Raw genomic sequence first — 12,343 nt, forward strand, 5'->3', positions numbered from 1 at the left:
AAGGGGTGGGTGGGGAGGGGTTGTGGGACTGGAGCCTTGCTTCCCCTCCTTCCCCTTCCCCTGGTTCCCTATCTATCCTTGGGGCCGTTTGCTAAAAAATAATAATAAAATGATTTAAAAAAAAATCTGTAGGAGCTTTTTCAAGACGATACAACTCTTCATAAGACATAAAGACCCCATTTAGGAGGGACACTACAATCTGTGTAAATGACTAGAAATGTTAACCATTGTAATGATGCCAATTCTTCCATTTTATATAAAATAATTACAAATCTGCCAAAAAATAAACAGAAGATTGAAGATAGCAATAAAATTTCTGAAAAATAACAAAGGTCACTGTCTATGCCAAACATTAACATAGCATAAAGCATGACAATTAATATGGTATTATCACTACCACAGGCAACTAAAAAAAAAAAAAAAGAAAAGAAAAAATCCAGGAATAAACACTAGCACATTAAAAAGTTGTCATTTTAAATTAGCGGGGACAAGAGGACTATTTCATAAAAGATGCCAGAAAAACTGCAATTACTTAGAGAAAAAAAATGAGCTATCTTTTGCTCTGTGTTTTGAAGCATGGGAAATAGACAAATCAGAGAAAATGTCTGAGATCCACCCTCAAGGTAAAAAAAAAAAAAATACTATATGACAAAAATATGTTGAACAAAATTTTTAAAATATTTTAAAATATCTGTATTAATACATTAACACCTTTCTTATATAAATACCAGAAACTTGTAAGAAAATGATAAACACCCAAAGAGGAAACTGGGCAAAGAACATAAATACAGAACTCAAAGAAATATGAATGGCAGGGCTGGGTATGCAGCTAGCTCAGGGGCAGAATGCCTCTTTAGTATGCATGAGGCCCTTGGAACACACACACAAAAGGCAGATGAAGGGGGGAAAAAAAAAAGAAAAGAAAAAGGAACCTTGTTAAAATGAAACTTAAAATAATGGGGAAGTTTTATCTTTATTAAACTGCTAAGCTGTTTTAAAGGATACTTTCCAAGTTAGTCCTGGCGCAATTAAACCAGCACAGTCCTACAGAAGGTACTGAAGATGTGAATGAAAAACTTTTATAAATAACATTCATATTGAGATTGGTAATTTTATTTCAGACTTTTAAGAACAATAAGATTAGCCAAGCTACAGGTGTGCTTCTATAGTTTTAACACTCAGGAGGCTGAAGCAGAAGAATTACTTGAGCCCAGGAGTTAGAGACCAGCCTCAAAAACAACAGGATTAAGGGTATTATTATTATTATTGCCAACTGAACCCAGGGGAGCTTTTACCACTGAGCCACATCCCCAGCCTTTTTAAGGTTTTTTTGTTGTTGTTTTGTTTTTTTGAGACAGGATGTTGATAAGTTGTTTAGGGCATCTCTAAGTTGCTGAGACTAGGCTTGAAGTTGTGATCCTCCTGCCTCAGCCTCCCGAATTATTAGGATTACATGTTTGCAAAGTGAATAATTATAAACAACCTAAAAATCCAACCACAGGAGAATTGTTAGAACTGGTAAAAATGATACATCCACAAAATGGAATACAACATTATGTACACATTAAGTATCATATTTTAATAATATTATTGTCTCTTGCTATCCATGGAGAATGGTTCAAGGATTCAACCACCACCCCATGTGTATATTAAAATCTGCAAAAGTTCAAGTCACTTATGTATAAAATGGTATGGTATAGTATTTTTATATAACCTATGTACAAACTCCCACATTATACTTTAAATCATCTCTAGATTACTTGTAATACCTAAAAGAATACAAATACTATGTAATTAAATATTATACTGTATTATTTAGGAAATAACAAGGAAAAGTTTATTTGTATTAAGTGCAGACACAGTTTTTCCTCCCGAGTATCTGTGATCTGCAGTTGGCTGAATCTGTGGACATGGCACACAGAGGACAAACTGTACTTAATATGGGGAAAATATTTGTTCTATATTTTTAAAAAGGAGGGGGAAAGTCAGAATAGTTATTAAGAACCAGAGAACTAATGGCCACAGTAGCGCATGCCTGTAACCCCAGTGGCTTAGGAGACTGAGGCAGGAGGATCACAAGTTCAAAGCCAGCCTCACCAAAAGCGAGGTGCTAGAAACCCAATGAGACCTTGTCTTTAAATAAAATATAAAATAGGGCTGGAGATGTGGCTGAGTGGTCAAGTGCTCCTGAGGTTCAATCCCTGGTACCAAAAAAAAAAAAAACAAAAAAAAAACCTGAGACCTGCTGGGCATAGTGGTGCATGCCTGTAATCCCAGCTACCCAGAAGGATAGCAAATTTGAGGCCAGCCCCGGCAACTTAGGGAGACCCTATCTCAAAATGAAAAATAAAAAAGGGCTGGGAATATAGATCAGTGGTATAGTACCCTGGATTCAATCCCCAGTACCAAAGGAAAACACCCCACAAAACCAGAGACCTGTATTCCAATTCTGATTTTTCTAAACATGAGTGTGCCCTGGAGTGTAATAATCTACTTTACACACCTTTGTTTCCTTTTCTATAAAAAGAAAATGGTACTTACTTCATAGTTTGGGCTTCAACCAGCTCTGTATCCTTATAAACCAGCCCAGAAGGCAACAATACAGTTTAGTTGAATGACAATATGCCCTTTCCTTCCCCTAAAATTCTTAATCACAAATCTTAAATAAATTTTCCCCATAAAAATGACTTCTCTGATAAATTTCTGAGTTTCTATAGGATGAAGTATTTACCAGTTGACAGAACCTGGTAAGTTATCAAATCCAGGAATGGAGGAAAAACAGAAACGTCAAAAAGGAACAGGGCTGGGGCTATAACTCAGTGATATCACTTGCCTACTATGTGCAAGGCCTTGGGTTCAATTCCCAATACTGACAACAGTGTGTGTGGGGGGGTGCCCAACAGTTTCCCACGCTGGTCCTTCTTTGCTCAGCACATTAATGTCAGACTAAATCTTCCTAAAATGGGGCTCAAAAACTCACAGTGAAGATAGACAAGGTGGTGTGCACCTGTAGCCCCAACTACTTGTGAGGCTGAGGCAGAAAAATCAATTGAGCCCTGGAGTTCAGAGACAGCCTAGACAACATAGTGAAACCCTGTCTCCTAAAACAAAAACAAAACAACAAAACCCCCTCATAATGGTTGATGCTTAGTGAATCAAGTCCAAACTATCTGGCTTAGCTCCCAGAGTTGGAGCATTGTACAGTTTGTTCCCATCCCTTCCACCCACTCAATCTCACCTTTCAATACTTCCTGTTAGACATCTCCATCCCAGTGTCTACTCTTATCCCCAGTTCAAGCCATTCCCTACCTCAATGTTTTTTCAACTTTGAACAGTGGAGACTGACCTCAGGTTTTGTTTAACTGCAGTATAATGTCCTATGTCTGCATATCGTCCCCAACACAAAATTCCCTTTCTAAGCGCAGAAACCATGCCTTTGACCTTTGCATCCTCTATACCAGTGGATACAAACCAGTGTTAGGTAAACAATAGACACTCTCATCACATGAAACACATAAATGGTTCTTGTACAGTACAAGTGGCAGGAAGGGAACAAGGAAAAACAAAACACGATATGTTAAGTGAAAACTATATGAATTAATATTCTTTATTGTTCTGTTAGTATTTTTTTTTCTTTAATGGAGGCATTAGAGACTGAATCCTGAGGCACTTTACCACCGAGCTACACCCCAGCCCTTTTTTGTTTTTATTTTAAGACAGGGTCTTGCTAAATTGCATTGCCAAGGCAGGCCTAAAATTTGTGATTGTCCTGTCTCAGCCTCCCAAGTCACTGGGATTACAGGTGTGCACCACTGTACCAGGCTCATTTTTTAACAACAACAACAACAACAAAAAAAAATCTCAATACAATTACAGGTTAGATTAAAAAGCAACCTGCCGGGCTGGGATTGTAGCTCAGTGGAAGAGCACTTGCCTAGCTTGTGTGAGGCACTGGGTTTGATTCTCAGCACTATATATAAATAAATAATATAAAGGTCCATTGACAACTAAAAAAAAAGCAACCTGCCATTTAAATAACAGCTAACTGAATACATCAACTTTGAAATATATCAAAATTCAGTAATGTATAAACAATGATTACACAGCTACATAGCACATATGTCAGATAACTCCCAGAGGAAAACAACCAAATTATCCTTTTATATTCATCATTCAAGAGTTTAGTCATTTACAGAGATTGGTTATTATAAAATATACATGTTATTTGGAATAATCCATTTTGTTACTGTAATAAAGACAATTCTTAGGAATCTCTTTTCTAAATGAAACCACCATAATTTTTTGTCGAATATACTCTGTCACAGGCACAACAGATTGTTTTTAAAAAATTCCAACTTATTTCCTGGAGATCAGAAGACTTGTATACATTGGTAAGAAATAGCCCTAATTCCCCATGAGTTTCCCCATGCAACTTTGAAGAGGTCTAATATGAAGGTCATCTAAACCAGTCTAATAAAGGACAATGTGAACCATATCATCAGAAGGCAGAGAACAGAGAAAATACCTGTGGCTTCTCTTTTCTAGATTTTTAAATAAGAAGAATGTTAAGTGAAAAGTCTAGTATGGTGTTCTAACTACAGCGAGCATTAAATGTTGTCATGTCAAGTTAAAAAAAAAAAAAAGCATGAAAAGTAAGTAATCAGTTTATCCTGAGAATGAAGGAAAAAACTCCATGTTTTTTGCCAGATGCAGGACAAAAACCAATAACAGGAATAAAAATTATACACACTTCTAGAACCAAAGTTAGGTTTAAAATTCAAGCAGGATAACTGTTACTCCTGAAAATATATACATTACCATCTCATCTGAGAGGTTAAGATACATTAAAGCAACCATCAATATCTATGAACTAGTACCAGGAAACTTGCAGGTTACAGTAAGAATAAGGAGGGACTGGTAGACAAAATGATTCAAGCTGAGAAGCAGAAAAATACATGACCATTTCTTTCATGGTGATCAGAACAGAAGCAACATTTATCTGAGGTGGCACTCACCTGCTCACAGGTGAGTAGTTGTAATTGGACATAATACCTTTATTTATTTATATGTGGTGCTGAGGATCGAAACCAGAGCCTCACACATGCGGGGCGAGCACTCTACTGCTAAGCCACAATCCCAGCCCCATCCTTTTCTTTACTGTCAATTTTAAGCACAGCAGGGTTGGTTTTTTGAGAATTAAAAGAGAAATAAAGTAATGTGAAAAAGAGTGCCCCAGTATTTTGTTAACAACCCCCTTCCCCATTTGCTATTATTAAAGGGTACAGTCAGAACAAAACAGTATCCTAATAGCCATAAAGAGCTCTGAATCTAGGAAATATATGCTAATAAAATATTTAAAATGGGAACAGTGTCTATTGCTGGATATAAAAAAATAAAAGTTCAAAGGGTTCTTTCTCAAGCAAACGGGAAAAGTGGGGTATAAGGTTGTTATACTAGTTAAATAGCACAGGCATTGGAGGTAGACTCAACCAGTACTGCAGCACCGTTCACCTCAAGATAAGCTTTGAATTCTACACAGGAGAGCTGAGGATGTAGCTCAGTAGTAGAGCACTTGCCTCCCATGCATGAGTCCCTGAGTTCAAATCCCCAGTTACTGCCAACAATAACAGCAACAGAAAAAGAATGAATTCCAAACAGGACTAAGTTCTTGTCTGGCTGGCAGACAGACAAAAAATAGCAGCTATACAATGCTATAACAGTTAACAACCCTGGCACAGAGGCTCTCTTAAGGAGAGGAAATGTTAACACTGGGTTAAAAAAATGTAATGGATCTTGCTAGGTGAACTAGTAGAGGAAAGCATTTTAGCAGAGGGAACACTATAGGACAAGAATATACATATATATACATATATATTTTTTTTTTAAGAGAGAAAAGAGAGAGAGAATTTTTTAATATTTATTTTTCAGTTTTTGATGGACACAACATCTTTATTTTATTTTTATGTGGTGCTGAGGATCAAACCCAGCGCCCTGCGCATGCCAGGCGAGTGCGTTACCGCTTGAGCCACATCCCTAGCCCAAGAACATATATTTATGCATGGAATTACACAAATTTTGTGCAGAAGAAATTCATTGTAACCAAGTGGAACTACATTAAACTATCTCAAATTTATTACTGTGATCCGGTTTCAGAGGTCATGTTCTGGCCCTTCATTAAAGGTAGCGCATATATTTCAATTACTGAACATTTATATATAAAAGAGAAGACAGCTAGGTGTGGTGGTGTACACCTGTAATCCCAGCAGATTGGGAGGCTGAGGCCCTAAGCAATTTATCGAGACCCTGTCTCTAAATAAAATACAAAAAACAGCTGGGGATGTGGTTCAGTATTTGAACAACCCCAGGTTCAACCCCTAGGACCAAAATCAAAAAATAAATAAAAAATCCTCCAGAAGACAGTGCTTACTGGGAAGTCAATGATGGTGCCACAGTACTAGCTAGAGGCTGATTTCTGAGCACACTGTCCCTCTCTTTGCTCTCTATAGCACACATGACACTTTTCACCAGCACAGAGCCTCCCTTCTCTTTGTTCTCCCAGATCCCTCTTTGCCCCACTCCAAACACACAACCCTGAAGTAGTTATACCATTTTTAGAGAACTCCTATAGTCTTTCATCACTTGGAAAGAAAGGTTGAGAATCTATTGCAAGTTTATAACTTTGAATAAAAACACAACAGGAAGAAATCACACACACACACACTAGGATTTATACAACACCTAACAGGTGCATCTATGGAATTTTTCAGCAAATGCTACCTGAGCAGTGATTCCAACATAAACTAATGGATTGTATGGCTCAATGAGTATGTCCTGAAGTTTTACCTCTATTCTTGGGAGCCACCAATATGAAATAATCTGTTAAGGTGGTAAGGCATGATAAAAGGGAAAAGCCCTCCCCACAGACACACAAAAAGAGACAGAGTGATGAACACACAACAGGGTAACTATTCACAGTTTTGCGCACACCTGTTAATACCAGCGGCTTGGGAGGCTGAGACAGGAGGATCTCGAGTTCATAGCCAGCCTCAGCAAAAAGCAAGGCACTAAGCAACTCAGTAAGACCCTGTCTCTACAAAATAGGGCTGGGGATGTGGCTCAGTGGCTGAGTGTTCCTGTATTCAATCCCCAGCACCACCCCCCCCTCCAAAAAAAAGGAAAAATGAGAGGCAGGAGGAAGTATTACTTCTCATTATTACTATTTTGTACTGTTTGAATTGTTTCCTCCTACATTAAATAAATAAGATAGTTACAGAAAATTCACATAACACAATTTTTTAAATTGCATTATATGTATATGTCCATTAAAAAAACCACAGAATAGTGGCCAAAGGTTAACACACCAAACTATTTATAGTGTTTTCTTCTGGGAAAGGAAAGTATAAGGTTCTAGCAAAATTCCCCAATTATTTGACTCTTCTTAAGAATGAAAATAAATATTACTTGATATTTTATAAACTTAAAAGTTATATTTTAAAATACCAAATTTAAGTGTGGAAAAATAGAAGATCAGCCTCTGCGACACCAATTCCCCCATACACTAAGTCAGATGTCCAGCTGCCAGGCTCTTTCTCCTGCCTCCACTTGGACAAGCGTGCTCTTAACTCAGTAAGTCTGGATGATGTTACTGTCAAAGTATACTAGCTTTCAACTTCTTTTATCATTACATTGTATTTATCAGAAAACTTCAATGCCACTTCTTACTATATAGGGTTTTTTTTTCCCTTTTTTTTTTGGTGGGGGGGTGGGGGGAACCAGAAATTGAACCCAGGGGCACTTCACCAGTGAGCCCCAGCCCCAGTCCTTTTTTATGTTTTACTTTGAGATAGGGTCTTGCTAAGTTGTTTAAGGCCTTGCTAAATTGCTGAGGCTGGTCTTGAACTTGGGATCCTTCTGCCTTAGCCTCCCAAACTTCTGGGATTATAGGTGTTTACCACCACACCCAGCTGTACTGAGCTTTTTCCCCTTAAAAATTATGCAACACATGGCGCTGGGGTGGGTTGTGGCTCAGTGGTAGAGCGCTTGCCTAGCACCTGTGAGGCACTGGATTGGGTTCCCAGAACCACATTTGAAAAAAAAAATAAAGATATTGCATCCATCTGCAACTAAAAATATTTTATGCAACATAGGTGAGAAAATTTAGATAATACAAACCTACTCAATCTTATATAAACAACACATTTTATATAAATATCATGAGATTATTCCTTTCATAATATGTGATAATCTGCTTTGTGTAGCACATCACATATCTTTCCATTTCAATATATTTTATACTTAATGACTGACATTTTATTATCTGGATGCATTATACTTTAATAGTCCTCTTATGTTGATTATTGTTATTACCAATTTTTGGTAATTGTGCTTTATCTAAGTTAAGGGGAAAAAACTTATTAGCATCATAAAATAACTAGGTTATATTGAGGTATTGAGGATTGAACTCAGGGGTATTATGCCACTGAGCTACATTCCCAAGAGTTTGTTTTGGAGATTTTTATTTTGACACAAAGTCTCACTAATCTGCTAAGGCTGGCTTCAAATTTGGGATCCTCCTGATTTAGCCTCTGGAGTAGCTAGAATTACAGGCATGTGACACCATAACTGGCTTAGAAAATTGTAATTTTTTTTTTTCAGTTGTAGATGGACACAATACCTTTACTGATTTATTTTTATGTGGTGCTGAGGATCAAACCCAGTGCCTCAAATGTGCTAGAAGAGCACTCTATCACTGAATCACAATCCTAGCCCTTAGAAATGTAATTCTTTTTTTTTATAATTTTATTTTTTAGTTGTAGTTGGACACAATACCTTTGTTTTACTTATTAATTTTTATGTGGTGCTGAGATCGAATCCATGGGCCTTGCCCCTGCTAGGCAAGCGCTCTACCACCGAGCCACAATCCCAGCCCTGAAAATGTAATTCTTAAGTCTCACAATAAAAACAATACATTATGTAACAATACTTAGTAACCATAAAACACAAAAGAACAACTGATTTTGAAGAATTATTTTAACTGCGCTCAAGTTAATAAATTTGTTTCTAAAACTGTTTTATTATAATTATAGTTTTAGACTTGATTTTGATTATAGTTTTCTCATTTGTTTTAAATTATAATCCGTATCACTAGATGGAAGGAACTTATCTAACAATTCTGACTTGGTCTAGTCATTTAAAACTGCCTAACAATCATCTTGTGTATGTCAGCCATGTGTAGGAATACATACACAAGCAAGTAGACTTCTATTTTCCATAGTAGAATGCTATAGGGACAAAGTAGTTTTCAATAATTCAAAAGTATTGCTTCTTATTGTTTCTACCATGGTACCTATATAAACAATATAAAGAGCACTTCCCAACCCAAGCACTCATGCCTCATTTTAAGATTTGTGTTTGCATTCTGCTCCAAAAATGTGTATTTTTTAAACATAATAACAGTTTTAATTACTTACCAGTTAAATTATTTAACTCACTGCCCTCTTAATTAGCATAACTGAAGCTCCAAGAAGATGGGTCATGTTTATCTTGTGGCTTCAAGTACCCCGGAATCACACCACCTTGTATCCTGAGAGTATTTATATTCCAGTTTGAGAAACAGGAATCTTACATTAAAGGTACCCATAAAACTTAAGAGTAACCAACATGTTCCTATAATCCCATTTCCTAACCTTTTTTCAAATTTTTATTTTTTAGTTATAGATGGACACAATACCTTTATTTTGTTTATTTTTTAATGTGGTACTCAGTCCACATTAAAAAGGATCAAACTCAGTCCCTCACACATGCTAGACCAGCGCTCTACCACTGAGCCACTACCCCAGCCCCCATTCCTAAACTCTTAATGCTAGATTTCTCAACAGTTCTTCAAATAATGATTTTTTTTTCTCTTTTCTGCACTTTATTAGCATGTATTCTGAGTCAACATTCTTAAAAAAACTGTAGGGCACAAGTTATTTCTAGAAGGACAGGACACTATCACAGACTTTGTTCTTTCCATGTAGCAAGATATCAAGCTGCCCATTTGGAAAACAGAAGGCTGAAGAATAGAGGAGCTTTCATTACTTTTCCCTTCCTCCTCTCTACCTGCTCTGCACATAGCTCGTAAGAAAAATTTTAGGGAGTCACTGAGATGATTCATTAATATAAATTTATCTAATTTTAGCATTTGTAATTTCCACCTCTGTACTCCTTTTTGCCATCAAACAAGTGCAATTAAATTATTTTCACATTTTTCTGTGGGTAAAAAAGATGTGCTTTCTAGTAGACAAAGATAGATAATTTTTACACTCAGAACCCTACTTTGTTTAGAAATCCCAAAGCATATCTCCACCTTAATGAGAAGCCTGTTCCAAGTTCCCTATGATGTCCATTATATTTTATAGCAGAATTATAATCTGAAGTAAATTGATAATGACTGTCACACACTGATGCAAATAATGGGCCATCAGTTAGGCTAACTCAATTAATTAACACATTTTTTTATCAAAGATACAAGATTCCCCAACAACAGTATTCCGTCTGTTCTTCATCAAAATTACAAACTGCCACAGGCCATGGACATTTTGGGTCATTTGCCAATAGTCAAAATATACACTCTAAGGGTTTCTACTGACAAACAGCCCTGATTTCCTATGTATATGCTCAGGATGGTAATTTATCCTTTACATATATTCTTATTACACCCAAGAATGGCTTGTGAAGATTGATGATGCTGTTATTCTATTCCAAATGAGGATGGTAGTTGAACACATTGGCACATATCTATGATCCCAGCAATTCAGGAGGATGAGGCAGGAGGATTATAAATTCAAAGCCAGCCTCATCAAGCTAGCAAGACCCTGTCTCAAAAAAAAAAAAAAAAAAGGCTGGGAATGTGACTTAGTGGTAAAGCGCCTGGGGTTCAATTCTAGGTACCCCCCCCCCAAAAAAAGGACAGAGAACTGTAGGAACAGACAGATTAAGTAACTTGATGAGCGTCACCTAATTACTATGTGGCAACGCATAGTTTTAAACCCAGGACTCTGACTTCTGTCAACTATCCAATGTCCTGCCTCTCCTATTCCCATGATTCACCCAGCAAATTCTCCAGCCCCAAAAGGATTACATTATTCCCATTCTTAAGAGCAAGAAATGTACCTCTCCGTGGCTGCAAAGTCAGTTTGAGGAGGGAAAACAGAACCCAGCTCTCAAGCCCTTGGTCAGCACTCTGTCCACTAGTGCATCTTGTTCTTTGGCTCCAGGTCTGTGATCATTCTAAAAAAGAATAAATCATTTTATGAAACACTGAATTCATACAAATACACATATAGCATGAAAAATTAAGGCAAATCAAAGACTGATTAAAATGGGGGAAAAAACAATAAATTCTTAATATGTAATGTCACTAAATGAACCATTCCACAAATGTCCATCAGGTCAATTACAAAACATTCACTTTTTTAAAAAAACATTTGTGGGGCTGGGGATGTGGCTCAAGCGGTAGCGCGCTCGCCTGGCATGCGTGCGGCCCGGGTTCGATCCTCAGCACCACATTCAAACAAAGATGTTGTGTCCGCCGAGAATTAAAAAATAGATATTAAAAAATTCTCTCTCTCTCTCTCTCCCACTCTTTCTTTAAAAAAAAAAAAAAAAAACATTTGTGGATATATAAAAGACTAAAGATTTGTAATTGTCTAAATAGTACTCTCAAGGGCAGACACAGAAGCACACACTTGTCATCCCAGTGACTTAGGAGGCTGAGGCAGGAAGATACAAGTTTGAGGCCAGCCTTGGCAACTTAGCAAGGCCCTGTTTCAAAAAATAAAAAGGGCTGGGGGCACAGCTTGGAAGCAGAATGCCACTGGGTTCAATCCCAGTACCTCCTGGCTAAAAAAAGCAAGCAAGAATATAGAATATATATCACAATCAATAGCACAAGTATTCAAACCACCAAAAATATTTTAAAAATATTTTTTAATGCTAGGGATTGAGCCCAGGCCTCATGAACATTAAGCAAAACACTTGACTACTGAGCTATATCCATTCCCAAAATTAATTCTTACAGCCACAATAATAGTCCTTTAACAATTTATTTCCTTATCTTCAGTAAATAGTGATCTTACTGATTAAGTTAGTTTACATTGCACAACTAATTTTCAGTTTGGTAATATACCATAGGGAGAAGAGCTTTCACTGACCTCGGAAAATCCTAGAAGAATAGCAATGAAATACTTCTGTAGTTAAACAATGGAATACTTTGTTAGCTGACATTTTCTTCCACTAAGTTACAATATGAATTTTAAGCTTTAAGCAATGGTAGAGTGGAACTGAAAGAAAGAAAGAAAGA

At 36.9% G+C, this 12,343-nt stretch overlaps 1 protein-coding gene across 3 annotated transcripts in view; it reads right to left on the minus strand.

The window, feature by feature from the left end:
* Window positions 1-12,343, minus strand: part of Ctcf (CCCTC-binding factor) — a 43,156-nt gene extending 30,813 nt beyond the window's left edge. For 2 of the 3 annotated variants that reach the window (XM_015496208.2, XM_015496205.2), the window contains exons 1-2: window positions 12,195-12,343; window positions 11,155-11,271 (exon numbers count right to left, since the gene is read on the minus strand). The gene's annotated coding sequence lies outside the window, so the exon portion shown is untranslated. Of the gene's footprint in view, window positions 1-9,470; window positions 9,584-11,154; window positions 11,272-12,194 lie in introns of all 3 variants that reach the window. The other variant, XM_048792518.1, reaches the window with a different exon arrangement.

This window comes from Marmota marmota, unplaced genomic scaffold (assembly GCF_001458135.2).
Source record: "Marmota marmota marmota unplaced genomic scaffold, marMar, whole genome shotgun sequence".
Taxonomy (NCBI): domain Eukaryota; kingdom Metazoa; phylum Chordata; class Mammalia; order Rodentia; family Sciuridae; genus Marmota; species Marmota marmota.